The 26979-nt window shown below is 36.4% G+C and overlaps 1 protein-coding gene across 9 annotated transcripts in view; it reads right to left on the reverse strand.

Moving 5' to 3' along the window:
• The window catches only part of NLGN1 (neuroligin 1), an 824073-nt gene that overhangs the window by 620141 nt on the left and 176953 nt on the right, over positions 1-26979 (reverse strand). The window lies entirely within an intron of this gene.

Here is a 26979-nt window from a genome sequence, read left to right on the forward strand (position 1 = left end):
TCTTTACTCTTAAGAATTTCAGACCTTTGTTTCCCAGAAATTCTGGGGATAAAATGAAGCAGAACAAATGTTTTCACAACCACCAGCTGGGAAGCCCCATGCTATAACCAAAATATCTAACAAAATTCAAGAAGCATTAAGTGATATGTATAGCATAATAAACCCATTTCCACAGATGCTGACCTCGATAAAATGAGTATGTTTGTTTGTTTGTCTCTTTTTTTCTCTAAAAGTAAGACACTTCATTTCCTACATCTGAAATGCTCAAGATAGACACTGCAGATGCATCTGAAAACTAACTTCTACGTTATCAGAATATCATGAAGCTTGAAGGCTGCCTCGTAGCACTGCTAGATTTAAAGTTATGGCAGTATTTCCATTATAAATACCATTTTCCAAGAGTTTATAAACCAGCTGTAAAAAAAATCTGCTCCTGGATCAAGTTTTGTAGGCTTAAGAAAGGAGAAAAATATTAAAGTTTATTATCAAATAAAGGACATTTTAAACTCCATCTTGAAATTGTAAATTACAAAAACATGATTTTAAGGCTTTTGTGCCACAACTTAATTTTAATACATAATGAAATAAAAATAATGACCAGAAATTTGTGACATAATGAAATAAAAATAATGACCAGAAATTTGTGAAATGGAAACCTATTTTCACCTATTCTGAATGCATGTTGGAAAAAAGCTTCAAGTAAATAGCTGTCATTCCAGAATAGATTTTACTCCTAGTTAGACTGGATTTACTCTTGTTACCATACTTATAGGTAACTACAAATATGTATTCTTACTGAGTTGTCAAATGATACTATATACTTCAAAAATTACTCAGGATCAAAACCAACAAGTACAAAGGTAAAACTGAAACCCTTGTTCCTGGTAGCGTTTCCTTCTTTCTCACATATATCCATAAATTCATACGCTGACACTCCCCACACATACACACACATGCATACACATTAACACACAAGTATGTCTATGTCAAGCACAAAGTCTTTTGTTGTTTTTGGTTCTTCAAGAATAAAGGAAAGTTAAACCCCAAAATAAATAAGGGGGAAAAAAAGGAAAATTAAGACTTCATTTTTTTTCTTAACCTACACATACAAAGGATGGACCAATAGTATCATAACCAATCTTTCTCAAAACAAGAAATCTATATTCTCCACATGTGAGAATCCTCTACTTGCTTGCTTAACAGACTATGTCTTACTCGGTGACAATTTAATATAGGTAGTTGCCAATAATAACGATTTGAACCACACATTTGATTTAAAATAAGCACTTTGAGAATGAACTTGTCTCTCCCCAAACATTTAAATCTACAAGTACCTATACGATTACCAATCTGGAATATCACTAGGAAGGCCAACTTGTAATACCACATCTTCATGTCCTGAGAAAGCACCTTAACTATTGGCTCTCATCTTGGAATTTTCTTTGAGGGTCTCCGTCTAAACTAACTTCCACCAAACCACCTCTCCCTTAGCACACCGCTCAAGTTTCATTACAAGAGTCTCCTTTTCCAAAGTCCAATACTTTAGTATTTGCATACAATGTTGCATAATTGGGGTAACAAAGTCAACAGGCTTATGGTACTTGAAAAAAATTTAAGCAAGGCATGTCAGAAGAATATTGTTCTACATTAAGAAAACATGTTCAAAAGGAACTTTTAAAGACTACTCGTGCCTAGTAAGAGATGTCCTTGAAGAGATAAGAGACCCCACAAAGGACTGAGCTTCCTTCTCTGGAAGAGGAGGAATTCTAAAAGATGATACTATTAAATAAAAATTATGTTGAAGGGGAAAGACGGAGGAAGGAATCTAATTATAAGGGTCAGTAGGATCTACCTGAAAGGAATATACTTGACCACTTGATTTGGAAGGAAATGCGGAACACTGCCAATTCACACATACTTTAATCATGTTTTATCTTTTTTTTATTTTTAGATTATATTCAGCTTTATTTTGAAATGGCCTTTGGTTTCTATATTCTTACATATAGTAGACTTACTCCTAAATCGAAGAAAATCAGGTAAGAGTATGAATAATTTCAGTTAGGGATTCTAGAACTTCATATTTATTACTTAAAAACAAGATTACTGTTCACTGTTCATGATGCCAATGGGGGAAACATCAACTTTGTGCCTTGGAAATCTTCCTCATACTTTGGACAGCATATCAGTCATTTAAGTGCTTCAGTGAAAATACTTTTCTCCTTGTCTGTGTAGATTTTGTGATACCTTCCAAAATAGCTTTGTTTCCCAATCACAATTGACTGGCTGTGCCTTTGTTCACTTTCCCAGGCAGGTTTCATAACTGAGAAACATAGTTTACTCTAAAGTCATACATTTTTTTCTCTTTTTCTTTGTCTATAAAAAAGAAAATCATTCTCAAATAACTCCTGCCTTCTTTAACCTTCAACATTTTTTAAGTTCTAAATTTTTGGTATGCAGTATTAAAAAAACTTTTCTATAAAGGTTAGAAAAAGAATTGATTGAGTGTTCAAGCATTTTTAAGCTATAATTATACAAGTCTGATAAAGTCTGAAATGGAGATTGATTTCTTCACTATTTTAACACAGTCAAGACTTTTTTTCTAAGCAATCAAGGTACAGATGTTTAAACCAGCAATATTAAACAAGATGTGAAGGAGTTGGAGATAAGGGATTAGTTACGCATATATGATTCAAAGGGAGTTGTCTCACAGAAACTTGATATACAATTTGCTAAAATGCCCTTTATCTAAGGATTCCCAAGTTTCAAACAACCTTTCACTGGATGTTTTATAACCTATTGTTACACGGCTCTTCCTTTGAACCTAAATTATTATTTTCCTTTTTAATGATAACTAAAGCTATGTCTTTGAGTAAAGAATATTTCTTTTAAATTTGAGAAGTATTTCTTAATTAAAACATAATTGTCTATTGATCATTTTGCTAGTCTGAAAGTCTCATTTTTAGGAACACAGAGATGGTGTTTGCCAACCTAATTAACATTGGATCAACCCCAGTCTGGGAATATGGTCCAAGCACACACACAAAGAAATAATTAGATCCTTCTGTTTAGAAGACTTATTAAAAATAAAAAAGCAACAAGATATTCTAAATACAGGTATGTCCCTCACTGTTGTGATCAAATTAAAAATAAAGGATTATAATAGAAATCCTAATATTGCTTATACAGTAAAAATAGTTATTTATATACTGCTCCACAAAGTGCTTTGACCTCATTGAGTAAGCAATTAAAATATTACATTCAGCTTTTTCAGGACAAAATTTTAAAGTTACATCGGGCCCCAAACAAGTTATTTTCCTAAAAAATGAAGATGTAGCTTAATATATCTCTTAAGAGTCTTCCCAGTTTTATTAGACAAAAACTGTACAGAGTTCTACATATTGATAGAATTTATATTAAAACTTGAATTTTCTTTATGTGCACACTTGCATAGATTTCTTCATTTCTAACCAATCACAAGACTAATAGATTGCTCAGAGCAGTTTGGATGCTCAGTGACTATTGCTATAAGGTAAAACCTAAGACATTTTCACATGAATTTCTGGCATAAAAAAATCAGTAATAATCACAGAATAAGAGAGGTTGTGTGTGTATATGTGTGTGTGTGTGTGTGTGTGTGTGTGTTTCCCCACCTGACTGGCTTACCTTAAGGGTAATGACAAATGACATTCTCATATCTATATACAGGAACAGAAAACAGTCTCTACTGCAAAGAACGTGTTATGGAGCAAGGTCATCCCAGAGGTGAGGAATCCAAGCCATGGCAGATGACGGTGAGGCTCCAGGAAGCTTGTTCACCCCAGAAGGCCAGGCTCATATAGGTAAAAACTTTTACACTGCCTAATTCTTCATGCAAATGATAGAAAGTGAAAGCACTATCTGTCAGGAAGAGAAACAAGCATTCACATAAAAGAGAAAAATACAGAGAAAAGAGAGAGGTTCAATGGACAAATACTGGAATCAAGTACAGCATCAACAAAAGCCTCACAAAAAGACAGCAGACTTCAGGTAATGCATACAGATTTTCAGGGATGATTTCTTTTGCTGAACAGAAAACAAGAAATTAGAAAGAAAAAGTCTCACCTGGATGAAACGTAGAGCCTTTACATTTGCTTGAATAACTTAAAGCATGAGTCTTTGTGAGAGAAAAGTATGCAAAATAAGTGGCATGTATCTTCCTAAAGATTAGGAAAAACTCAGTTGCTATCAAGAAAATCATGAAGGAAAAAATAATGACCTAAAAGGAGGTAGTTTCATACCAAGAGCTAGAATGAACCCATTTGCTACAAACAAAAAACCCAGTACTAAGTGAGATGATGCAATATGCAAATAATAAATATTTTGACTCTGAGGTTAATATGTTAGAAAATCACAAATTGCAAATGCCTCTATATAATGTGTTCAACTTAAAACCATAGGAGATGAGAATAAAGAAAGAAAGAGAAAGAAGATATAACTTTTGATGACGTCAGTTTACTCGTGAGCCAGTCTTATGGAAATGTTTTTGTTTTCCAGTCAGTGACTTTCAAGAGGTCCCAAGGGAAATATACCTTTCTTTCCCACTGGGATAGTTTTACTATTTTTGGCAATAGCTAGTTTTCAAAAATAAAGAATAGATTATGAATCATAAGCACAGTCTTAGAAAATGATTTGAAAAGTCAGTGGTTATAATAGTCAATTCAAAACCTCTAAAAACAAACTGCATGACAAGTTTGTAAGCTGATTGTCAAAAAACAGCTAATAAAAATATCTCTTAATGATTAAGTCATTTGTGAGAGATGAATTCTAAAATAGCTGGGGCGGGGGGGGGGGCAGGCGGTATGTGGCCCATCCTGGTGTATATCCTTGGGAGAAAATATTGTATACATTAATTCCAGAAACAAACAAAATGTTCTTAACTCCATAGATCTCTTAGAAAATATTAGCAAGAACACTTGCTATATATTAAATAATCCTTAATGTAATAAACTGTTCTGAATTACTTTTGTTTTAATTTTGAAAAACTGAGAATTAATTAACTAATTATTTTCAAAAAATTTTTGGAAAGACCTAGTTAAATTTGAGAGTGTTATAAAAAAAATCCCTGAAATTAAAAATAATCATACTTGACACAATGTATTCGAACAAGTTCATTTCTTATAAAAAATTAGCTACTATCTTCTAAATTCAAAAATTATCACAATTGGCGACTACGTTTTACCATATTAGAAAATCTTAGATGATTTTTATCTTTCCTCTGGTGATACTAATATTCATTCTCTAGTTACACTGCCATAAATGGTAACAACTAATGAAAGGTAGCTGCTTAAAATTTAATTTATACTAATAAAAGTTAAACAAAATTAAATAGTTTCTCAGTCACATTAGCCATGTCTTAAGTGTTTAATAGCCACATGTAGCTAGTGGCTACCATATCAGTCAGAGCAGATATAGAGTATTTCTAAGGCTGCAGAAAGTTCTATTAGCACTAACCTACAGGCTATAAACAGAGATGAGATTTCATACATTTGAATGTATTGTTGATATAAAGCTAATATAAATTCAATTACCAAAGCTGTATTTCTTAGCTACAAGAAAAATTAATCATGCTAAATTTCAAAGATGTTTCTATCATCTTTTATATTTTGACCAAGTCAGAGTCCTAACAGTAGGTTTATTTTAATTTTGTACTGAGTTTTTCACACTAGTAACTCTGGTAAAAGTCATCTGATTTGTATCTATGGACCTCTTAAAAAGATTTCTTTTATCGGGGTGCCTGGGTGGCTCAGTCAACTAAGTGTCTGACTATTGATTTAGGCTCACATCATGATCTCAGGGTAATGATCTGAGGGTCATGAGATCGAGCCCCATGTTAGAGTCTGTGCTGAGCATGAAGCATGGGAGTTGGGGTGGGGCGTGAATATGTAGGTATATTCTTTCAATATCTATAATCACAAAAAAAGTGTCCACCCTCTCAGAAAATGGTCCACATTAGCTTATCTCTAAAACCCACATCAAGGATATTTTTCCTAATCTATATAATGTCATTCTTTTACCCAAATTCTTTACCATTCCAGTTAATCTTTCCATTTTTCTGCAAAATAAAAAAAAAAGTGGGGAATGGTACTTTTAACAGTGGTAGCCTCAGTCCTCTGATGACTCAAACTCTGCTAAAGGCTGTGTAGACATAATAGAGTAAATCCAGAAAGAGTTAATGTCTCTCTAATTAGAATCAGGCAAATGGTAAGTGGGTACAGTCAAGAATATTTGGCTCACCCATTCTCTACACCTGTCTGACCAAATTGACATGTATGAAATCTCTAACAATTACTGTAGAGCTCAAGAAGATTCTCACTGGGGGTGGGAGGGGGGTGGGGGGGGTGGCACCTGGACGGCTTAGTGGGTTAAGCATCTGACTCTTAATTTCAGTTCAGGTCATGATCCCATGGTTCATGAGATTTACCCCACATTGGCTCTAAGCTGAGCGTGGCTCCTGCTTTGGACTCTCTCTCTGCCCCTCCCCTGCTTGCATTCTGTCTCTCAAAATAAATAAATAAACATTAAAATTCTCACTGGAATATATTGATCATGCTGTCCTCATAAGCCTTTTATAAAACTATATGGAAGCCCCCAGAAAAAAAAATACAAATTGACAAAGTGAATAGAATATCAGAGAGAATTATAAACCTTATCATCTTAGTTAAGAACAATCAGACAACTTATGAGCTATAAATTAGTCTTGGAAACACAACCACTGGTTCCTTAATACTCTCTACATTCTATTATAATTCATTTAATTAATTAATTAACCCACTGATTGAAATAGTTTCTGTTTGTTCTTACTGAATTTGGTCCCTAGCTGTCTTGTATTCGTATTTTTAAAGTATTACAAAGCACATCTAGCTGACTTAAATTATTCCCTACGAAACTAAGATATACCAATATTACATTATGACTAATTTATTTAAACTGGTATTCCGAGTCTTCTTAAATATAAAGAAGAAAATGCATCCTAATTCGTTGTAAAGACATGGAAGCAGGCATCAGCAAAAGTTTAACTTCTTGGAAACAAGGAAAAACAGCAAGAGTATCATGACAAGAAAACATTAAAGATGGTATTTAAACTGCTGCAACAAATGAATTGAGCTCATGCTAAGTTAAATCCATGCATGAACTGAAATCTTCAACTCCTCCTCCTTACTAGGATTCTTGGGAAGTCAGTGAAATAGGCAGAAGAAAACGAAGACGGACATTAACCCTTTTATCCATTGCAATTCACTTTGTTCCTATAAAGACTCTGAAAATGTGAAAGCTGGAAATGACTCTGATGGCATGGAGCCTGAACCCTCATTTCACACAAGTGAAAACTGAGACCCAAAGAGGTGTGACTTGCGCAAGGTCACGCAGCAATGCAACGACAGAGCCAGACCAGGAAGCCCTGCGTCCAGCATTCTATCCTGAGCTGATATGCTGACAGAAAGCCAGAGAATCCAGCACATCTCCCCTTTTAACCTTACATACTGGTACTTCTGGCATACTTTTTTTTTCTTTTCTTAGAAAGAAAGAAAGAAGGAAAGGAAGGAAGGAAGGAAGGAAGGAAGGAAGGAAGGAAGGAAAGGAGGGAGGGAGGGGGAGGGGAGAAGAGAAAGGGAAGGAGGGAGAGAGAAAGAGAGAGAGAAAGAAGGAAAGAAAAGAAAGAACAAAAGAAAGGAAGAAAGAACAAAAGAAAAAAAGAACAAAAGAAAGAAAGAATAAAAAAAGAAAGAACGAAAGAAGGAAAGAAAGAAAGAAAGAAAGAAAGAAAGAAAGAAAGAAAGAAAGAAAGAAAAAGGAAGGAAGGAAGGAAGGAAGGAAGGAAGGAAGGAAGGAAGGAAGGAAGAAGGAAGCTAGTAATACTCCTTATTGCCAAATCTTTGGAGCCTTTTAAATAGATATCGGTGGCACATTAGGAAAATTTAAATATTTATAAGATTTTTTAAATTACTGATCAACTTCTTGTCAGATGACACAATTGTAAAAGTCTATTAACTTTTTTTCCAAGCACCAGCCCCTTGCAATATCCATCTAACCAAAGACAACTGCCAAACTAATCTTCCTAAAACAGTTTTAATCATGTCACTCTCTTATGCACAAACATCTGCTGGCTCTCCTTTGCCTACCAAATTAAATGTTAAATCCTAACACGAGCATTCAAAGTCCTTCACAAAAGTCCCAATCAATCTTTTCTTCCTGATACTTATTACTTCTTTCCCAGCCCAACTCCACCCATGTGACAGTCACATCTTTGTTCTTTCCCATCTTCACGCCTTCCTTTGCCCATGCTGTTCTCTCTTCCTGAGAGAACAGATCTCTCCTTCCATATCTATCCATCACAAGTCTGCATTATTTCAAGTCACTTTCAATCCTATCATTTCTTGGTTGTCTACTCTCTAAACTCATCAAAAACACATTCATGATTAGGTATCATCCCTCTCTCCTTTAACCCTCCAAAGACTCTGTTTTGTTTTGTTTTTTTTGTCTTTTATGAAAATTATCATATTCCTTTACATTTACATTATATATGTAACCTGCCCAACTTCCTTTCTCATAGACTAAGCTTCTTGATGACACAGGTCAATTGTCACCCCTGCTGCCAACATCCTCTCAGTATTGTGGACTACCATGCCAAAGCACTTTAAGGACAGAATACACAAGAAGCATTCAACCTTCACCAATGTTAATCTTCACTGAGGTTTTATGTGGAAGTCATGTTAGAGGCAGGCCACCAACAGGGACATGGCTAACAAGGTAGACTGTGAGGAATAAATATCATATGTTGCTGTAGAATAGTGATGAGATAGGATGCTGGCATTTTAAGCTTCAGGAATAGCCTAGTGTAGTTCTTCATTTAGCTTAGCTTCCCTGGGACTCAACACTCCCTTGGGTGTAGAATGCAGTTAGAAGCTCTTTTAACTCTTTCAGCATAATTAGTGCACTGAAGAAGTCATTTGTTCAATGATCTGGAAGGCAGTGTGCAGCTCCCCTAAGGCTTGCATCTGTTATTGGGCAGGAAATATGGCAACTTGCTGTGTTTACTAATTGGGTCAGTTAGTAACTTTGTTCTCTTTTTTATTTTTCAGAAATTCCCTAAATAAGTATTTTGCTTATTTGAATCATAAGAAGAAAAGGGATCCCCATGATCACTCCAGGTAAACTTTTGTTTCTCTAAAATCTCAAAATCAGTTTGATATTTTTACCTCTCTTTTGCCTGGAACTATTTCTCTTCTTCCAGCAGGTCAGCATCAAAAAGCAATTTGCGCATTCTGTCATGCTCTGATCTTGCCAGATGTTCTTAGCATTGCTTTAGACAATTTTCTACTTGATGTCGCACATTCCATATTCTCAGTCTTTCTCTGAGGTTTATGTGGTTTTAATGATCTAGGTGTATAAGTCTCAAGTAAAAGTCTCTCCAGTCCCATCTGTACTTCTCACAGCAAGGTATTGTAGCTTTGCTGCTTTCTAGTTCTTTGGGTCCATTCCACTTCCATGCAAATAAACACAGCACTTGATGTGAAGAGTTAAATAGCTGGAAAAACACACTGAGTCTGTGCAATTGGCCTTATATACATCCTTCAATCTTGGCTTGTCAGTGAGAATTATACTCACACACTATGGCAGTGGGTGGCCTTTTCCTGAGAGAAGTATTATGTACCCTACTCATTTCTCTTTTGGAAATCTAGAACTATGCACAGCTCATAAATGACAGTAATAGAGAAATTTTTGCACAGAAGATGCATCACCTTTTTTCTCCTCTTTGGTAAGGAATGAATGTAGGATTTTTTTTCAGAGCATTTGTGTGTGTGTGTGTGTGTGTGTGTGTGTGTGCGCGCATTGATGAAATTAATGAAATTAATGTGCATTGATGTCTGTGTCTTTGCCATCAGTTTCCAATTCTGCTAATTCTGCTTTGAAATGTCTCCCCAATCCATCATCTTTGTATTGCCATTGTCAACCACTTTCCATATGAACTATAAGGCCATTACCTCCTATCTAGTTTTCTTTCCTACAATCGAATTAGTTTCCACCCTAGACAAAAGCTCTCATACCCCTACCTGCTGAGAGTCTTCCAATCCTTCAAAGCTGATCCAGACTATTACCTCTTTTAGGAAACTTTGCTGATTCACACCCATCTTAATGAGTTCCTGTATTTTTATGAAGACTTATAACATTTCATTCCCCTAATGACCTCTCTGGTCTTATAGTACATATATTTGGTTATTTATAATTTGCTTTCATGCTACATGTTAAGTACTGAGTTCAGTGTGTGTATGTCTGTGTGCGTTATTAATGTGCACAGGCTGGATTTGTATTCCAATACCTAGCATGAAGCATGCCACACAGTAAACACTTCAAAAATACATGTTGAATTCAATCAACATGTATTTTCTGAGTTACTAGTGTTCTGAAAAATTAGGTTCATTTGTTTAGTCATTAATACAAATCTACATAAATTATACACCTGTCTGTTCTTTTTACCAATTTACATTTTGATAGATGATTTTGCTTTCTTTCCAGTTGACAGTTTGTGATTTGCTGTCTATGTATGTCTTCCTTCTCATTTTCAAGCCTGCCCCAATCAAAGGTAGGTTACAGAGTTACGACTCTTTCCTCTGCCTCATTGCCACACATCCTTGTCACCTGTCTCTGTCTTGTTCTGACATACTTATCTTTTCATCAAGTTCCATTTTTAGAAGATGACTCAGTAAAATAAATACATATATGTGGCATTATTTTCAAGAGTTTACCTTAATCTGTCACATGAGAGATTAAAAAACTGTTCAGTATTCCATCTAGTCCTTCCATTTGTTTTCTGGAAATTTTCTCCCCCTTCTCTCTCTTTCCTCTGCAATGGACACTTTCCCGTTCTCGGACTTCATTTTTTTACTCTAACTTACTCTCTATACTTTCCTCCCTTCTTGAGTCCTGGTGAAGAAGCTATGTTAAAGAAGGCTTGTTCAAGGGAAAGTGACAGCAGTAAGTCAAGAAGGGAGGCACCGGGCAGTGAGCCATCCTAGGCTCCATCCCTTCTTCAGCCCTCCTGACAACCAGCCAATACCCCAATCCCATTGAGCTGCCAAAAATATATCGCTTATCCTTCATTTCCTCCTTTCTACTCTTCCAGCCATTGTCTTTGCGAAGTCCCTCAGGTTCACTGACACACCATTGCCATAATCCTCTACTTGTCTCTACTGTGAGTTTTTATCCTTGGGTTCTATCATTTACAATGCTGTTGTAGAGTATTCTATAATTATTATCTGATCATGTCAAGTCTTTGCTTAAAAATTTTAATGACTTGCCATCCCTATATAATACCTTCAAGCTCCTTAGACACAACATCTGGTTGCTGCCTAGAGCTCCAGGCTTACTTCTCTGCTATCTACCTATCCCAGCCCCTCCCACCTCATCCCAGTACATTCTCTTCCTCAGTGGATGGGCCACTTCCTCATGCTTCATAGTCCATTTCAAGCAAGATGAATTTGACAAAACCTTCCTCACCAGCCCCCTCCAAAACAGAACTGGTAATTCCCTCCTTTGGGCAGCCTCCTACCATGCATAACCTTTGCCTCCTTCCCTCATAGCACCTCTAACATTTGTTGCACTTAGTGGCTAAGGGCACTAAGTCAACAAAGTTAAGCTACTTGGTTTTAAATCCTGGCTGTGTCACTTTCTAGCTCTGGAACCTGCAGAGTTTATGCGACCTATCTGTGCATCACATTTCTCATCAGTAAAGTAAGGATATTAATAGTAATAATTTCACAGGGCATTTGTGGGAGAATTAATCACAGGGATTAAGTGAGTTAGTATATAAAACCCTTAAATCAATGGCTGGTCCTTGATAGATATTATACAGTACAGTATAGGTACAGTAGGTTGCCACAATAATAAGAATATTTTTTTTTATTATCCCTTAAATGCCCCTTGTGGGTAAACACCACGTTTAGTTGTTTTTTTTCCTAGTGTTTAACACAGTCTCTAGGACATAGTGGATACTCAATAACCATTTTGTGAGACAATGAACAAATACATAAAAATAGGAGTAAGAGAAAAACAGACCTTTTGTTTCCCCAAGTTACCATGTGGTCCCTTTTGTTCCCCTTAAATGTGAATGAGACTGCAAGGGTACAAACACAAATGTTCTTAGTGTTTAGCTGAGAGTTTTAATCAAACTTTCCAACATGCACAGAGGGTTTCTGTTTTACTATCTCTCAGAATTGTATGAACATCAGTGGGTATGAAGCATGGGGGAAATGCCAGTGAAACAAGGAAGCAGAACTGGCTGTGTAACTTGTGGGGCCCAGTGCCAAATGAAAATGTAGGATCCCTTGTTCAAAAATAAATATGAATTTCAAGATGGTGACAGTGGAACATTTAACTAAGTATAGAGCCTTTCTCAGCACAGGGATCAATATGACTGTACAGATCGCCCTCCCGTGAAGCCAGCCCTGCCAGGAATCTAACATTATCTTCTCCATCAGCTACACAATGTGTTTGGAGACACAGATCTAGTCTATGTGACTGCCGGATTTGTCTCTTACAACTAAATTAAGAGATTATAAATCTGTAATGCTCTTACTACACCTCTCCACCTTGAACTGTCCAGGATCCAGCCTCCACTGTCCACTACAAAAGCCAATGGCCTCTCCATGTAGCTTAGGAATCTGAGCTGCCCATTATCTGTCATGCTCAAAATGTTCCTTCATTTATCAACCAATTATTGGGCACCAACCATATTTCACAAGCTCTGCCTATGGTGTTATATATACAATAAGGTCTCATTCTGTCATGTGCCCCACTTTTTAATGTGATTTCTGGATTTTCCTGGGAAAGCTGGCAGTTGCTAATATCTAATAAAAGAAGAAAATAACAAAACAACCTTCTGGATGCATGTACATGTTAATGGCAATTTGAGACAACTAAAGGCTAAATCATAAGCACAGAGCATTGAAGGAACTATTTCATGCTATATAGAAAATCCCTTAAACAAATCCAGTTAGACCTTTTCTGAGATCCTTTAGTACCCAGATTCTGCCTGTTTAGTAACCTCAAATGACATGCCTTAGAAACACTGGCAAGAAATTCTATCATAGAGGTAGATGGTATAACAAGGACAAAGAAAGTAAAATAATTATAAGAGAAGATATATTTGTAGCAGGGGGGAAATTGGGGTTAGGTAAGAGGAAAAGGAAATTAAATTAGAGGGTGGGAAGGGAAAATGAAGCTTCTGGCCTGGAAAAGGGAAATCATTCTCTGTGCTTCTATTACACAAATGCGTTGTTGGCGCCCTGTATTAAAATATAAATTCAGTGCAGAGGCAATAAGGCTGGCAGTAACGTGCACAGGCAGAGAGCCAAGAGCCTTGGCTGTTGGCAGCCACTCGGCCCCAAGGGCCCTTGCAACAGAGTCCAGGTTATATCTGTCAGACACTGAGCCACTGAACACTGCTATTTCTTAGTTAAGGACTCTGATGTTGGCTTCGAAATTTTCTTCATTTTAGGAGCCATAAACAAACAGTGATTGCAGAGCAGAGAGGAATAGAATATATTCTTACCTGCTATGTCTGGTGAGAAACGATAGCAGGTGTAGTATTACTCAAATAAATGCAGATGGTAGGAGATGAAGGTTCTCTCCAACAAAGTGCATTGTGTCTTAAGGCTGTTTATGTTTTCGGTGAATATTTATTTAATCCCTTGTGAGTACTAGGGATGTAACAGTGAAGAAGAAAAATGTTCTTCTGGGGCAGACAGAGAGTAAATATGTAAGCACATAAATGAACAAGATAATTTCATATGGAGATAAAATGTAATAAAAGAAATAATCCTGGGTATGTAAAAGAATACCTGGGTGAAAAGAGGTTACTTTAACAGTGCTCAGCAAAGGCTGACAATTTACCAAGACTTGAATTACAAGACTTAGACAAGAAAAGAGGTAGATGCTGTATATTCAAGTTAGAAGGAAGAGCAAGTTCAAGGGTCCTGAAGTAGGATAGAGATCGGTACCCGAAAGGAGATCAACAAGGCTAGACTGTAGAGAGCAAGGGGGAAATATACGGAAGGAGACTGCAGAAGTGGGCAGGAGTCATCACGGAGTCATCATATGAGGAATGGAATTCAGGAGCAGGAATGGAAATGGAAAGACCTGGTATGAGGCTATTACAGTGGTTCAGACAAGTGGCTCCAGGTGAAGGTGAGGGAAGTGGAGAACAAGGGAAAAGGTGCACCAGGATGGAAGGATAATGTTTGCAATGTCCTGAGTATCAGAGGTAAGCAATGTCTGTACACATGTCCGAGAGGTGACTTTGTGAAGAGAAAGGGTTGGCTCCTATAGCTTCACAACTAGTGAAGCACAGTCAGCTTCAAAATCAATAGGTGAGGTGTTTGCCTTACGTATTCGGAAGCTACCTCTTCAGCAGCCTCATTTATTCAGAATATGAAATTTAAAGATTATTTTTGAACAAAGCCTACATATTTAAGTTGTTATGGACTACTCATAGCGCAGACACTTTTTTTAAGTCTATTTGTTTTTCTTTCACAAACAAGTTTTTGTTTGTGTGTTTTTTAAAGTGTGGTTGCTCAGTCTTCCAACCCATGACAGTTTTAATCACCTCAGAAGTGGGTAGGCAGCATTTCTACAGCCTGGCAAAGTGAGAGCAGTAAAAGGAGACAACCCAGAAAAGAGGAGGAGACACATGGATATACATACATACATGTCCTCCGACACATACAAACAAGCACACATTTTAAATAAACACAAACATTTCAACCTGGAGTAACTCAGTACAATGGTCCCACACACCACACTAGACTAGACGGATAACAATATTTATTCCTGAGTGGTCACATCAGGGACATGTTTCTACTACAGAACATCTCTAAACCACAGACATCTCTCCTATGCGTCCCCATCATGCCCCCTGCTTCCATTCCTCAGGGCACTTACTACTTTGCTATTTTCTGTTTCCGAATCCACTACCTCCAAGAGTTAGTGAGTGCTTTGAGGGCAGCCCTTTCAGGCCCTTCTTTTATCTCTGTGTGTCTGGGGCCTACCACAGGGCCTTGCGCAGAGAAGACACTCAACAGAAGTGTGGAAAGAACTACAGCGCAGCAGCTGTTAATTTATCTCCAGAAGAGACAGCCTATAGCCCAGTAACTCAGCAGCTGCTATATCAGTAGCCAAAGCATTCTCCAGCTTTCCAGAGATTTGTATAGGTACAGTGCAGTTTTTTGGGTTTTTTTTAACAGATGGATAGAAAGTTTTAAAGCACTGCTTCTTGGCAGAGCAACGGAGGTGGGCTCAGGCACAGGGCTGATATAATTATAGTTTTGGTTATGCCTGATGTGTTTTATTCTGATGTGCATATTTTGTGCTCCATACACATTTAAAGATTTAATTAAATGTTTTATTACAGGGAACACAGTGCCAAATATCAGCTTCATTACCTTTTTTTTCCCCCCACAGAAAGAGCCATTTCCTCATTTGGTTTTGAGATTTTAATACAAATAAGGCTTACATTTACTTGGTAATATTGACATGGCCACCTACAACAATATCAGATTTCTTGTTACTGGTGGGTTCTCACTGCAAAGGAAGCTCCCTGAGGGCGAAGAATAAATCTGTCCTGCCCAACTGAGCCTCCAGTAGTTGGGGACATATATTTTGCCTATGGTAGGCTCAAGAGAGAGACAGAGAATGGCCATGTAGGAAATTTAAGGCAGTGCCTTCTGGACACAGAACACAAACTAAGCCAAAGCAACATCAATACTACAGAGAGAGACAGAGGGAGGGAGAGAAGGAGAGGGTGAGGGAGAGGGAGACAACGAAAGGAAGAAGGAAAGAGAGAAAGAGAGAGAAGCATCATTCTGATAGTCAAAGACTCTACTTAACGACAATCTGAGGACCCAGTAAACATTTTACAAGGTTTTGTTTGCGCCCCCCTGCCCAAAACGCCTTTGCTGAGCTGGACAGGTGGCCAAAGGCCTTCACACTATAGAAACAGAAATAAGCCCAAATATCATCCCTAGCTTTTCAGAGTGAATTGGAATACAAAATATTTTAAATGGTCATTACAGAAAAATTGTTTTCTCTTCAAAATCCAAATTTATAGATATTTTAGTTTCCATGGAAACAAAGTTAATTCCCTAAATAAATGCCAAACTTTTTTTTAATAACAAAAGAAAAAATCTCACTTCCCCCCACTTTTTTTTCTTCTTTTTTTAGAGAAATCTTGGCACTATAGGTGGACTTTCCCTACATGTGTAAGGAATGAAAGCCGAGCTGTCCTGGTGGTGTTGGGATGTGTGGGAGTGTAGGGGTGTGCAATGGTGGGGACTTGGGGGTAGGTCAACAGAGGCACTGTCAGGCTCCTTGGTTACCTAGCTCAAAGGCAGGTCAGAAACCTCAGGCTCTTCCTGGCCTGTAAATTATTGTGCCAAAGGGACAATATTAATCTTTGTGATGAAAGCTTAGAGCTACAAACTGAGGCCTGAACTCACTGCCTGCAAAGATGATGAGCTGAGGAAAACGGTGAGTAGGAACTTCGCAGGAATGCAAACTTAGCACGAGCTATAGGCATTCCTCTCCAAAGATCCACTTCACAGGGACATATCTATTCCAGAAAGGCCCAGGAATCCAAATCAGAAAGAGCATATGTGTTCTTAATAATTCTACCTAGGCTTCCCTCCTCCTTTCCTGGGAACAGCTATATTTACAATTTATATTCATGAGTCTTATCTACCTTTCAGGGTTATATTTGTCCTCATGTCATACCTGTGCTGCACTCATTTATCCCTCTATTCCCTCTCTTCCTCCTTCCACTTCCACTTTGAGGAAGTTGGAAAGATTCTAGAAGAGGAACCCAGAAGTTTTTTGGGGAAACAGAATAGGAACTCTTTTGTGAGAGAAAGAGAAGGGAGGGAAAGTGCTTTTGTATTACCCTCCTAAGACTAGCAGACAACATGTAATTTCTTTTTTGGCCTAACTGTTCCAAAAGTCTTTGCCTCAAAGAAAAGAGATAAAAGGGAGGATGAACTTTTTTTTTTTCAGTCCTCAAAAGAGAAGCAGAAAATTAGGACTGTTGATTAATCAGATTTTATAATTTTCCAAATTACGGCTGCAATGACCCCAACTCCTTTCATTAAGATTTCTTTTCGTAAGTGTTTAAAACTGATTCTTGCCACATTTTACAAGCTTTAATGAAAATTAAGGACTGTAATTAAATTGCTCTAATGCCATCATTACATAGATACCAGACGAACACAATTACAGCAAACAAAGAAATAGTTCTTAAATTTAAAAATCATTTTAAAAAGAACTTTGTTCAACTGCCTAAATATGACAAATGAGATAGTATTGAAAATCAATGCTACTACAATGTTAAATTTATAGGATCTTAATTTTAACTGAAACCATATTTGCATGTAAGTAACCATCTGGATAAAATGTTTAAAATTCAGGGAAAGTTTAAAAAAATCAGAATCATTTTATCACAGATCAAACACTTGCATATTTAAAAGTATCTAAACTAATGCATAGCATCCTCTCTTGATAAAAAAAATACTGAAAAAACAAATTAAAGAAACTTCTCAGGAGAGCACAAAGAATCTACAGGTGTTGGAGGGCCTGAATATTACATTTGAGTTCTGATTTGAAAAGAAGCCCCAGCTCCTAACTAGCAGCATGTGACCTTGGGTAAGTTATTTAACTTAAACAAGAAACCTATAAAATGGATATAATGATGACCCATTTTGAAATTTTTAGGGGGATTCAGAGCTTAGTGTCCCTCAAGAATTCATGTCTAACTAGAACCTCAGCATTTCACTTTATAGGTTAAATTGTGCCCCCCCAAATATGTTGAAGTTCTAACCCTGAGTACCTCAGAAGGTGACCTTATTTGAAAAGAAGGTCTCTCTCTCTCTCTCTCTCTCTCTCTCTCTCTATATATATATATATATATATATATATGTATAAAATTTGTTAAGATGAGGTCATTAGGGTGGACCCTAATATGATTGGTATCCTTATAAAACAAAAAGTAATTTGACAACTCAATAACAAAAAAACAATCCTATTTAAAAATGGGCAGAGTATCTGAATAGGTATTTTTCCAAAGAAGACATACAAGATGTCCAACAAGCACAAGGAAAGATGTTCAACATCACCTATCATCAGGGAAATATTAATCAAAACCACAATGAGATATCGCCTCACACCTGTCAGAATGGCTATATCAAAAAGACAAGAAATAACAAGTATTGTTGAGGATGCAGAGAAAAGAGAACCATCATGCACTGTTGGTGGGAATGTAAATGGCACAGCTGCTATGGAAAGCAGCAAAAGGGTTCCTTCAAAAATTAAAAATAGAACTACCACACAATCCAGTAACTCCTACTTCTGAGTATTTATCTGAAGCAAATTAAAACACTAATTGGAAAAGGTTTATGCACCCTTATGTTCATCGCAGTATTATTTACAATAGGCAAGATATGGAAACAGCCCAAGTGTCCATCGATGGATAAATGGAAAAAAAAAGATGTAATAACCCACATGCACGCAGAGACACACACACACACACACTCACACACACACACACACACACACACACACACACACATGCATACACACACAGGAATACTCTTTAGCCATAAATAAGAATAAAGTTTTGCCATTTGTGACAAATGAATAGATTCTAAGGGCATTATGCTAAGTGAAATAAGTCTGACAGAGAAAGATAAATATTGTATGATCTTACCTATACCTGGAATTAAACAAACAAACCAACAAAAAACAAGCTTATAGATATAAAGAACAGATTGGTGGTTGCCAGAGGTGAGGGTGAGGGGTGGGAAGAATGGATGAAGAAGGTCAAAAGGTACAAACTTTTAGTTATATAATAAGTAAGTCATGGCATGTAATATGCAGCTGGTGACTATGCAGCTGGTGACTATAGTTAATAATATGGTACTTCACCCTTGAAAGTTGTTAAGAGTAAATATTAAAAGTTCTTGTCACTAGAAAAAGAATTTTTGTACTTATGTATGGTGATGACGTTAACTAGACTTGGGTGTGGTGATCAATTCAGAATAAATACAAATATCAAATATTATGTACGTTTGAAATTAATGTTATATGTCAATTATATGTCAATTTAAAAAAAACAGATTTTAAAAGGGGGTAATTTGAACACGGATATACATACAAGGATAATGCCATGCACAGAGACACAGAGAGAAGACGGCCATCTGTAAGCCCAAGGAGCGAGACCTAGACCAGATTCTTCTTCATAGCCCTCAGAAGGAATCAACCCTCACGACCCCTTGATCTCAGACTTCCAGCCTCCAGAAATTTGAGACAAAAATTTCCTGTTGTTTAAACTATACAGTTTGTGATACTTTGTTATGGCAGTCCTAGCAAAGTGAGACAATGACCTTATTTGGAAACAGAAGCTTTGAAAATGTAATTAAGATAAGGTCATACTGGATTATGGTGGGCCATAAATCCTGTCATTGGCATCCTATGAGAAGGCCATGTGAAGACTCACAGACAACAGGGAGACCCAGGGAAGAAAGCCATGTGACAACAGAGGTAGAATCAGAGAGATGCATCTACAAGCCAAGGAATGCCCGGGAGGTTTGGCAACCACCAGAAGCTCAGAGAGAGGCAGGGAGATTCTTCTTCAGAAGCTCCAGAAATCATCAACCCTGTCACCTCCTTGATTTTGGAATTTTCAACTCCAGAACTGTGAGAAAATAAATATCTGCTATTTTAAGCCCCACAATTTGTGCACTTTGTTACAGCAGTCCTAGGAAACTAATATAGGAAGTGTTACATTAAGTACTCTGTCCTCTTAGAAATGGCTATGAGAAGATTGATGAGTAGAAATTATGTTTCCACATCTAGTCAAGAATTTAAGATGATCAAATCTAGAATGAGTTCATATGATTGCTTCTAGCAAATTTATATACTGGTGTGATTTTTAAAATTGGTCATTTCCTAAACTATTTTAGCATGTACCACCATGATGGGGAGGAAAAAGAAGAGCATTCATAGGAGAAATATTAAGAACCAAAAGATTATCAACAAAATCTGTAATGCTAAGTAATGTAGAAATGAATTAAAGCAACAATTATATCATAACTGTTAAGCTAGTAGCATGTCCCATATGTGAAAACAATACATGAAAGAAAATATATTATTTATTATACATTGGATAGGAGAAAGAAAAGCAGTTTCTACAAAGGATTTATTTTGCGGAATAACTCTTTTTGCTGGTAACATAAGTCTTACATGTTTTCAACTTCAACCCCAGTTTCTATAAGAAAAAAAGGTATTTATTCTCTGGAAAAATTGAGTTGGACAACTATAATGGTCTTTTAATCATCCGCTTCAGAAGACTCTCTCTGCCTGTCAGTAAACAATGGAACAATTGATGTTACTCTTTTAAAACTTTACAATGCTTTAGATCTACTTCATTTCAGAGTTCCAACTTAAACTGTTTAGCTTTTAGAAGACAACCACATCTGTCCAAGGCTACTAATTCAAATGTGATCCCAAATCTCTGGTACAATCTGGCTTCCCATTCATCTTTGAACCCCCAAATGAACCAGATGTTGTAATTATTCCAGTATATAATGTTTTTTTTTTCTACTGGCCACCAATTTCATTTTCTGTTTGATCTGGGATCCCACATAAACAGGATTGCTGTTGTTGCTGTTGTATTGTTTTGTTCTATTCTGTTCAAAAATAGTCTCCTCAAAGAAAATATAATTGATCACCAACAAATTACATATTTTAGGACAAGATGTTTAACCTCTTTGGTCCTCCATGTCTGCATTTGTAATATGGTAATAAGAATCTCATAAGATTGTTATGATATTAAATTAATGAGGCTAAATTCTAGAACAAAGTAAGAGCTTGCCAATGTTAATTCTATTCCCATTCCCTTTAATATTACACACCAAACAAAATAAAAATAATCAGATACGGGGCACCTGGGTGGCTCAGTCAATTGAGCGTCCGACTTCGGCTCAGGTCATGATCTTGTAGGTCGTGAGTTCGATCCCTGCGTCCAGCTCTGTGCTGACAGCTCAGAGCCTGCAGCCTGCTTCAGATTCTGTGTCTCCCCCTCTTTCTACCCCTCCCGTGCTCATGCTCTGTCTCTGTCTCTCAATAATGAATAAACATTAATTTTTTTTAAATACTCGATGAAAATAGAATCCTACTACCACTTCTACCCATGGAATCCCACTCATGAACTCTTCTTAGTTATTAATGTTAATTTAAATTATCTGCCTATGCTCTTTTTAATCCAAAACCTCCAAATGTGTACTAGATCACATCTTTCTATAAGAATGTTATTTTAGCAGTCTACCATCTTCTATATTTTAAATTGTTCTCTTTCTACTATACAAATATTTCTTTCTTTCATCTTAACATACAGCAACAAAATCAACCTCTATTTTCCTTTGTTCCCATTTTTTTCTTCTTTTTTTTTTATAGCAAGACTCCTTAAAATAGTTATTTATGCTCAGAGACTCCAAATCTCCCATTTTTTTCTTAGACTCCACTCCAGTGCATCAGACTCCACAAAAGTCCATTTGATAGAGTTGATAACTCTGTTTACTCTGATGCGTTTTCTTTACTTAGCTTCTAGGACAGCAACAACAAAATCTTGGCTTACCTTCCATCTCACATGTAACACATTTTCAGTCTCCATTGCTTTCTTTCTCTTCTTCCAGCCCTCTTAATGTTGGAATGTCTCATGGATTGGCCTTTGGTGTCTTTTTCTTTTCTCTATTTTCATTCAATTCCTTTCATTCTCACTCAGCCTCATGACTTTAATTATTTACCTTCTATACACAATGATTCCTAAAGGTATTCCTCCTATACCTCTCTCTTGAACTTCAAACGGTTCCTTGATATCTGTACTTGAATGTCTAAAAATGATCTCAAATTTAACACGTCCTCTAAACCATTCTACATTCCTTTTTTTTTTCCATAGTAATTGATGGCAAGTTTATTATTGTAAGGACTTAGACAAAAAATCTAGGAATCTTCTCTGACTCATTTTCTTTCACAGCCCATAGCAATTTAATGGGGGGGGGGGGAATGTGACCTTCAAAATACATCGAGACTATCACGTCCATTGTTATTTCCCTGGACTGAGGCTGGACCAGGCTTCTATGCTGTCTGGACTATAATAGCCTCTTATCTGCTCTCCCGGTTTCCCCACACTCTTCTACAATCTACTCTCAATTCATCAGCCATAATAACTTTTTCTTCCCCTTTGCTGAATCTTTCATCCCAATGACTTATTCATTCTATAACTGGAATCCTGTACTCCCCCACTCTCCTTCATCCATTTTTGTCCATCCTCTTACCCCTTTCCCTTCTGGTAAACCATCAGTTTGTCCTCTGTATTTATGGGTCTGTTTTAGCTTTGTTCATTTGTTTGTTTTTTCTTTATTGTTCAGATTCCACACATAAATAAAACAATATAGTTGAGCATTTAGGTTGCTTCCATATCTCCATATCCATAATAGGTTGCTATTATAAATAATGTTAAAACAAACATAGGCGTTATGTATCTTTTTGCATTAGTGGTTTTGTTTCCTTTGGGTAAACACCCAGTAGTGGAATTACTGGATTGTATGGTAGTTTTCTTTGAAATTTTTTGAGGAAACTTCATACTGTTCTCCACAATAGCTATGCCAATTTGCATCCCCACCAACAGTGCACAAGGGTTCCTTTTTCTCTACATTCTTGCCAACACTCGTCTTTTTTTGTCTTTTTGATATTAGCCACTCTGACAGGTATAAGATCATACCTTGTTGTGGTTTTGATTTGCATTTCCCTGATGATTGGTGATGTTGAGCATTTTTTCACATGTCTGCTGGCCATCTGTATCTCTTCTTTGGAAAAATGTCTATCCAGGTCCTTTGCCACTTTTAAATTGTATTATTTGTGGGGCTTTTGTTTTGGTGTTGAGTTGCATAAGCTCTTTATATATTTTGAATATTAACCCTTTATCAGATATATCATCTGCAAGTATTTTTCCCCACTCAGTAAGTTACCTTTTAATTTTGTTCATAGTTTCATTTGCTGTGCTGGCATTACCTCTTTAATAAAAAGTTGGATCATTCTGAATCTCATTGCCTCTCTCTCTCTCCCCTTCCATATATACAATAGTCATAATTGTTCCTTAACTACACAACACAACCTGTCACCTTAATGCCTTTGTACTAGCTCTTTACTCTCCTCTTTCTCCGAATATCCACTTCACCTCCCCAGATAACCACTTCATCTCCTTCAGGTCTTTGCTGGAATGAGGGCTATGCTAAGTATCTCATTTAAAATTACCTTCATCCATCACATCAGCACTCCTGATCCTCCATATTCTGTTGATTTCTCATCTTCTTACACCTTTTAACTTTAACTGTTAATTGTGTTTATTGTCTATAATTTGTCTCCACACACTAGATGTAAGCTCCAGGAGGTCAAGGATTTTTTTATTTTATTTTTATTTTTTTTTATTTTTTCACTGATGTCTTAGAACAGTACTCTAATTGGCACAGAGTAAGGACTCAATAAATATTTGTTAGATGAATAAATTTGTTAAAAATATATGAGGCAAGAAGGAGAGCATTCTGGAATATAATCTCCTTTTAAACACATTAACAATGAAAGGAGTAGTGTTATACATATTTAATTAGGGAAAATTCAGTCTCTATGTACAACAAAGAACCAGATAGACCCTAAATGTGTGGAAAAGACTCTTGAATGAATTCAATGTTATCTCAGGTAATGACTACTAAACGGAGAATGCACAAGTAAAATACTTATGAAAATCAGGAATAAAATGCTCAAGGAGTAAACAATTATGCAAGAATTGTCTATTAAGATTCTAATTTTCTGTACATTAAAAATTGAGGTAAATGAGAAAATTAGGTTAACAATTTCTCACCACTGCAGAAAGGAAAATCAATTCTGTATTCATCTCAGAAGAGCTATGCAAATAACAGTCAAAGTGCTGGAGAAATGCAAAGCTACACAACTCTAGGGTATCCAATAGCCAATCAATTTGTTTGTGGATTCTCTGGGTCCCTTGTTCCTCCTTCTCATGTTTACTGCCTAATATTTGACCACTCTTCTGTTTGTTGGCAACTCTCACAAGACAGCAAACTAAAGAAACAAAATGAAACATAAGCAAATTAAAGCTACTCCTGATAGTAGCCAGGAGAAATATGCTGAGATTTTGGCCTAGACAGTAATAAAATTATGTGTAGCACTGAAGATCCGAGTAACTACAATGGTTACTAGCATGTTTTCTGGAAATCAGTTGCTATCATTGTCTTGACCCAATTCAATTAATGGGAGCATGAAATTTACCTAAAATAGAGTCAACAGGTAGAATAAAAAGAATTCATGACATTTTTGAAAGGAAAAAAAGGAAAGGAAGATCAATAAGGTAGAGAGATACGATATATTACCAAAGCTATAGAAATCTCTAGAGGAGGGGTGCCTAGGTGACTTAGTAGGTTAGACATCCGACTCTTGATTTCAGCTCCAGTCTTGATCTCAAGAACCGTAAGATGGAGCCCCACATCTGGCTCTGCGACTACATGGAACCTGCTCGAGATTCTCTCTCTCCCTCTCTCTCTCTGACCCTCCCCTGCTTGCTCTCTTTCTTTCTCTCTCAAAATAAACAAATAAACTTAAAATCAAACAAGAAATCTCTAGAAGAGGTAATTTAACACGATGGAAATGCATCTAATAGAAGCAAGAACTAGAGACAAACCTATCACTTACTGGCAATAGAAATTGGGTCAGAACACTTAACCTCAGAACCTACTTTCTTATTTATATAATAAGGATAGCAGTATCTTTTCTCATAAATTTGTTGGTGATAAATTACATCTGTCCTCTACATCCAAATTCCAGTTTCTGTCACACATTATCTGCCCATTTGGCCAAGTGTTGACAGCCATCCCATTTTAAGCCCCCATGTTTCACTTTGCAAGGATAAAACCCTGAAGAAATATCTAAGGAGTAATTAACATATGGCTGAAACTATCATGGGAAATATAAAAAGATAGATTGAAAAGTGCAACTAGGACCTGTTTTAAATGAGTGGGAGCTTATTGGTAAAATGTTTTTCCCCCTTCAACTGAACAGGATAATATTACAAAAGCTCTATTTAAAAACTATAGCAAGGGATCTCTTAGACAAAGTAAAAGATCCTGTTATGCAGACTAAAGTGGAGAAAATGCTTTGTTCTTTGTATATTTACTTGAATGCAGTAAGTTCTATGAGAAGAAAGATCTTCGTTTCATTCATTACTGACTCCTTTGCATAGTGCTGACTTAAGCAATTAAGAAATAGTTTTGGATGAATACAGTATGCACGGATTATAATGTACTTGGCACAGGGATGGGGGTTCACCCGCCTTGGAAGATGACTACACACAATTTTTTTAAAAAGATAAATAATAACAAACCAAAATATCTTATCACCTATAAAATGCAGCACACCTATTCCTATACTTCCTGAATCATCATTTATAAACATCTAGAATTCTGTTGAAGACTTAGAGTCCATATGAGATAAATATTGGCATAGATAGATAGATATTATAAATGACTAATATCTTCTTAAACCAGAATACTATGATTTCATGAAGTGACCAAAAGAGACCTTCCATGATAGAGAAGGAAAAAAGTTAAAAGTTTGGAAAAAAGAATTCTACTCCTCTGCTTAAAGTCAAGCTCTAAAATTTAGTTTTATTTATTTTAAGAAAAGCTATCTATATAGAAAGCTACATTTAAAATCTTTGTTATTTAGACTTTGGAGTAATATACAAACAGCCAATGAATGATCAAAATTTATGTATTAATAATAAGATATATTAAATACCAAAGCAAAATAATTGTTTGAACTGCTTAACATAAAAGCACAATAGATTTGGACTCTAAACCACACAGACTGAAGGAGGTATCTACAGATTTTGTCCTCAGGCTAATTATAAATGAGTTCAAAGTTGCCAAAGTAAATAGCACAGCCTTACACACCTCTTTGCCAACTCTCTCATACAGCCGATGGAACCGACCATCTAAAGAATGATGAAGAAGAATTTTCTAATGAATTCATTCCCCCCTGAAGTTATATGAGAGGAAAGGTCACTTTCTCACTTACTAGCTTACCTTTTTGGTATTTTATCATTTTCTTGATTGTACATATTTTCATGTATTATGCTCTATTTATGCATTCTTTAATAGCATCTTTATTTATGACTTTGTGAATCAACATCTTTGTGATAGGAGGTGAAAGTCACTTAGTTAATTACACGTGCTTGACAAGCTGCATAATAATAACCACTGCAGTATTGTACATTAGTTGAAGGTATGTAAATTACTGCAGTTTTTCTCATTTGGGGAAAAACAAGAGACTTTGTTTTGGTCATTCAGAACACCTTTGCTGTGTCTGTATCTGTGCTTTTCTCAAGTATACTGTGCTTTTAACCCAAATCATGGCATCAATAATAAAATAGAGGTTAAATCCCATTCTACTAGTATGACCAAAGAAATAAAAACCAAACCAAAACTCAATTGAATGCGAACACTCTGGTCAGCAGTTGAGAATTTTGTTATATGAAACTTCTTCCATACAATGCAATCCTCGTAAAACAGAACAGTTTAGACACTCCCTGCCCCACCGGGATGTTGTAATGAAATCTAACTTGGTCCAGCCAGATTAGAAGTGCATAGGGAGACAGAATGTACAGCACTGGAATGTTAATATGACTTCTGCATGAAGATTGGAAAGTCTACAAAGTTACGAATAAGGTCAAAATAACACTTAGATGATTTACTGCCATAAAAAATCATACTCTCCTATGAGTGATTTACTGGATGTTATATAAAAATGGAGTGTGGACAAGCTACATTCAGATGC

The sequence above is a fragment of the Acinonyx jubatus genome, chromosome C2 (genome assembly GCF_027475565.1).
Source record: "Acinonyx jubatus isolate Ajub_Pintada_27869175 chromosome C2, VMU_Ajub_asm_v1.0, whole genome shotgun sequence".
Lineage (NCBI taxonomy): Eukaryota > Metazoa > Chordata > Mammalia > Carnivora > Felidae > Acinonyx > Acinonyx jubatus.